The following is a 6,000-nucleotide window of genomic DNA, read 5'->3' on the forward strand; positions in this document are numbered from 1 at the left end:
AACATAAATTAAAAAATAGACGTTTGATAATCACGTTAATAGTCCATTATAATTACATAATACAATTCCATACAAAATATAACATAACACAATTGGCCTATAATTTATGATTAAAGTTGCCTTCTGGACCAATGGCTTCCAGCGATGAATCCAAGGAGGATACATGGTATATTTTATCCAGTCTCGTTAGTTGAAATTTCCAGATTTTGTGAATTGACTTTTTTCCCCCTCTCTTTTTTATTTAATTTTTTCAGTATAAGTTGAAGACCGTTATATTTCTTGAAGGATATATGTTATCAGTATAAAATTTGATTTAGGACATAATGAACAAATTAAATGGAATGTTATAAATTGAAGGCTTAGCAAGTCAACATTTTAATTTGATTTAGTCTAAGGGTACGTGAGTACATATATTCTTTCCTTTAATTAGGTATATGGTAATAATTGGTATATATGACCTCAACATATAATAACCAATTCTAATTCAACTGCATGCCTAAAGAACTTAAACCCTCACACATGCATGCATATAATGGTTTGAATAAAAATTGAACCTTTAACTCAAGTCTAATATTCACACAACCAGTTATTATATAACCATTGATATGCTTCGGTGTCTCCTCTTATTAGCATATAACTGTATTATTCATATATCTTTTTTATCAATTTATATTAAAAAAAATAGTATCGTAACATTAATGATATATTTATTTTTGGATATATGAAATATTAAAATTTAGAGTTATGATTTAGAATTTAAATTTAAAATTTAAAATAAAAAATAATTTATAAAAATTAATTCATATATTAGCTGAAAAAATATTATTTTTTTAAAAATAATTCTAATTGAGTGTTTTTAAATACTTATAAAAAATTATCTGATTTAAAATTAAAATTTATATTAGAATTAATAGATAAAATAAAACAGTTATTATTTTATCACTTATATAATTATCTTAATAGAATAATTAAAAATTATAAAATATTTAAATTTAATTGAGACTAAATATTAGAGTAATTAATTTTATATTTAATCTCAAATTATTATTTATGATATATAATCTTATAAATATTAATATAATATTTTATGAAATCCGAGAAATCAAATTGAAATGATATGTGGCATTGGAGTTGATATAATTAAACTCAAGTACTAAACCTAACACTACCGGAGCACATTCTTAATTAACGCTAATTAAGAGGCATCACTGCATATCACGACCGTTTACCTTCATTCCATCAAAATTCGTACCGTTCATTAAAGAAAACAATAAGTCAATAGAAAATTATTATTTTTATTTTAAAAAATTTAATATTTGACAAAAATAATTGTTAAAAAATTAGGATGCATTTAGTTTATATTTTTATTTTTAGTGTTTTTTTTCTGAATTTTGTGAAAAAAAATTTATTAATTTTATTTTTTTCTTTACAAAATAAAAAAAAACTGAAAACACTGAAAATAAAAATAAAAAATAAAAACACAAACCAAATGCCCTTAATATTTTTACCCTTAAAAGAAGAAAAATATTAAAAGAAGAAATAGAAGTTGACAATTAAATATAAAAGAATAAAAATAAAACTACTCCTAAAAGAAACATATTAATTATAATTATTCTTTATTTCAATATGATTGAGATAAAAAACCATATATTAAAGAAATTATATCCTTTTAGAGCTGATGTAACCCTCAAGAATTAAGATAAGGTATTTTATATGTAAGGTCAATGTCCAATTACATACTAAAGAAAAAAAATCATTTCATCTAAAAATGATTTTTCAAAAAAAAAAAACCTTCGAAATAGTAAGCAATAGGGAAATGACTACGATATATATGGTGACATTCTGCATATATATGCTTGGATAGATTATAGATATGGCATCCATATGAATTCTTTAAAGCTCCATTGTCATTTGTGAATACTTGTTGTTGTTTTCCCAGTCCCTCTTGAGTATGTAGAATAGATCATCAATTATTTGGGGGCAACATCTATCTTTGACGATGTTGTTCTCATCTCAACTTCTTTTGTTCTTTCTTTCTTTCTTTAATTTCATGTTTCCTTTTTTGGTTTTAATTATCTTCATGCATGGTTTTTAATAATAATAATAATAATAATATTTGACGAATATAAGCCAATGAAGCTTTTTAAGTGAAAGGATTGGTTTATTTTATTTTGGGAGGAGGAACCTTTTTTATTTTTACTTTTTTTTCTATCAACTGTTTTTTATTACTTTTTTTCAGACTTGATCAAGGGTTTAGTTTGATTCAAAATATAAAAAAAATTGGTGTGTATATATGCAAAATAAAGTAATTTTAATAAAATGAAAAAGTTGACATTATAGTAAGTACATTAATCTTTTAAAAGTGTTTAAAAGATAATAAAAATTAGTCTAAAATAACTTAAAATTATTTTATATTTTTTAATTATTGACTATCCTATTTTATATTTTTTAATTATTATTAAAATAATTGAATAATATTAGATGTAATAAATATATAATTATAAATGTTATTACATACATAAAATGATGAATATTAGGTTACATAAAACAATTGAGTTATTATATATTTATCATTACCATCATTCTTTTACCTACCAATAATGATCTTGGGTTTGATTTGTGATTAAAAAAAAATCATATTAAGATTTAGAAATGACGATGGATCATCTAGATGCGGGTACGCCTTCCCTGCCCCCTATTTTCATTTAGAAAGAGAAAGTTTACAAAATCAGCACTTTTATTAAAATTTAGTTAGTATTTAATCCGTACAAAAAATAAATAATTTTATGTTATTAAAAGTTTTATTGATAATTAATAACTACAAATCATAAAATTTATTAATTTTTTAATACTCTTTTAAGAAAATGTTTCTCACTTCTATTCTATTTTTGACACGAATTTTTATTATATCTGCAAATATTCATGAATATTATATTTAAAAATAAAAAAATAACATAATTTAATATAATTCAATAAAATTAAATATAATTTGACACAATATAATATAATTTAACATAATCTAACATAATAATATAACATAATTAAAATTCAACGTAATAGAATTAACTGACACATATATAAATAAGAGTAATTAGATAATTTATAATAATGGAAATCAAACAGATTTCATGAGATGAGTATTTATGCTCCCGTCTTCGTCTCCATTTATTTGCGGATGATAAGTCTTCGTCTCCATAGATATTTCACAGATCCTCATTTATCCTCCTGAGTCATGGATAATTCTCACAATTATTTGATTCGCAGTTTTATTTGTTCTTTTCGATCCCTATTAGGATCTATGAATTTCAGTCTAATTAAACTCGATTAGTCAAGCTTTTAATAATAAAATTCGGATGTGAAGTAATTTCAATTCATAGTAAAAAATTTAATAAAAGAAAACGAAAAGTAGAAAAGAGAAAACTTTCTAACCCATTTGTTATTAGTTACTTGCTAATACAAGACAGTACAGTTAGGCCAAAATTAATTACTTCAATTTGAACACTAAGTGGAAAATCACAAGTTTCATTTTTATACTAAAATGGTTACTAGGAGAAAGAGGGACTCATGCATGCATGATCAAGATTACGATTTACGTGGAATAAAACAAATTAAAATAGAAAATAGTTTTATCTATACTCAACAATTTTATTTTCTCATTGTTCCGGTATAAGTCGCAATCAAAGGCAGCCACTAATATTTATGTGTTTTATTTAAATTAAACCAGCTGGGATTGCTGAAAAAATACTTCACGTTTCGTGTTTCAATTATCATTTGTGTCAGCTATACATTATCCAATATTGATTATTTCACGTCCATGATGAATAAGTTTGAATGATATTAGATAGATCTTTAGATTAGATACGTAATTATGTTGAAATCCTTGAATTTGAATATGCAGACCTATGCTAGCATTATAGTACTCTCCCTGTAGCTATTTCAAAATAATTTCCTTTTCATATTTTAATATTTTAAAAATATTTGTCATATATTTAGATATTATTCATTTTTATCTTTATTTTTAATAATAACATGTTTTTTTTGTCTATTAACATAATTTTTATAATTGTCAATACTTTTTTCTTTTGATATTTGTATTTAATTTTATTTAGAATATATAGTTACGAATCGTGCAGAATTTTTATATATTATGATAAAGCTAACGTACAGGTGCGGGAGTATTCAAATTGAGTAAACTTAACTAATAAATACAAATAAAAGATAACTTACGAGGTTAATGAAAGCCCCGAGCTTATTTATTTATATTAATCAAGCCATATATAATTCATCATAACGTCACACTAAAACACGCTTTTGTTTTTTTGTCAGGACATAAAATACCTTAATTGGACAACTAATTCAGCATTCCACCAAACTTAGTTCTTGGGCCATATAAAATAAAAATTAAAATTAGCAATAGATTCAAATGAGCCCGTTAATCCTTAATGAGCCCGTTAACTCTTCTTGGGCTATAGATAGTTTCATTAGTTCTCATTTAAGTTTAGGTTTAATTATTTTGTTGATTCTTATAATTTAGCAAATTTTTTAATTAGATTTTTATATTTTTTTTTAATTGGATTTTTACACCAATTTTTTTTTAATTAGGTCCCTCTTCACAGTAATTAGCTTAATTGTATATGGACTCAATTAAAAAAAAATGGTGCAAGGACTCAAATAAAAAAAAAGTATAGAGATTTAATTAAAAAAAGATTTGATGCAAGGACTCGATTAAAAATAAATAAATATAAGAACCTAATTAAAAATTTTGCGAAACTATAACGACTAATAGAATAATTAAACCTTAAGTTTAAAGGAAGATATTGGAATAATATTTAAGTATTAGTTAGATTAAAACTTATATTTGAATCTAAATTAGATCATTATATTCGTGATTTATTTTTTATTTGTTTGACGCCTATAAATAAGTAGTACCTTTTATTAGGTGCGACAACTAATAAATACTCATAGTAAATGTAGATTTTTTTCTAAGCTTTTTTTTTAATTTCTAACCTTCCAAAGTTACAGTGTTATTAGATCAGTTACTTGGATGAACTGAGTAAAAACTTTTAAATTTTGAAAGAGCTTTTTTTTTTTGAAAAAATGTTCAGAAACCAAAAAAAGAAACAATATTAAAAAATAAAAATAAAAAATCATTTTTTTATTGAGAGATGATTTTACAAAAAATAGTCAAAAGCTTATTTGTTCTTGAATGTAAAAGTTATATGAACCTAAAAAAGCAAAAAATGGTGGTCAGGAAGGTTATAGTAGCAAAAGTCATTGAAATTCTTACTTATACTTAGAAATGGAGAGAAAATTGAAGAAATGACTTTAAATCTTTGTGTACTGACCCCAATTGAATTGTTTGGGATTCAAAAGTGAAGGAAATTATTTTGTCTATTACGACGTCTATAGTAGATGCTATCACACATACAATCATACTCCGATGTACTAGTATTAGCAATAGCAAGTGCATCTTTGATGCAGTCATCAATTCTCCCCTACAGTTGCCGCGAGCAAACATATTAATGACGAGGAAGGCATTTTTGTTTTTGCTACTTAATTATAAATGTAGCGAAAAGTGGTCTTTGCATTATTATGACAACATCTCCAAAGATCAGCACTCAGCAGCAACTTGGAATGGAAGGAATGAGTGAAGCATGATTTTCGGACAATTACTATTCTTGAGACCATTTGACTATTTGAGTCAAGAAACTATGTCTAAGTGTTTGGTGTTGTTGGTTGTGAGTCAAGAAACTCCATAACAAGTCGTTAATTGATTTCTTTTCAGGTGAAGAGTAGTGTAACAATTCACTCCATTGGTTGTTGATAACAACAGAGTTTACAGCTTTATTTAGTGGTATTGGCTTTTTTTTTTTTTGGGTTTATTTATGTATGTTGACTTATTTTTTCATTAGATAAAAAAAAAGTGTTTGGTGGAGTCTTCCTCAATCTATTCTAGTTAGCAAAAAATTAATTTACGCTGTAAAATTTGACTCTAAAAAA

This window comes from Arachis hypogaea, chromosome 4 (assembly GCF_003086295.3).
Source record: "Arachis hypogaea cultivar Tifrunner chromosome 4, arahy.Tifrunner.gnm2.J5K5, whole genome shotgun sequence".
Taxonomy (NCBI): domain Eukaryota; kingdom Viridiplantae; phylum Streptophyta; class Magnoliopsida; order Fabales; family Fabaceae; genus Arachis; species Arachis hypogaea.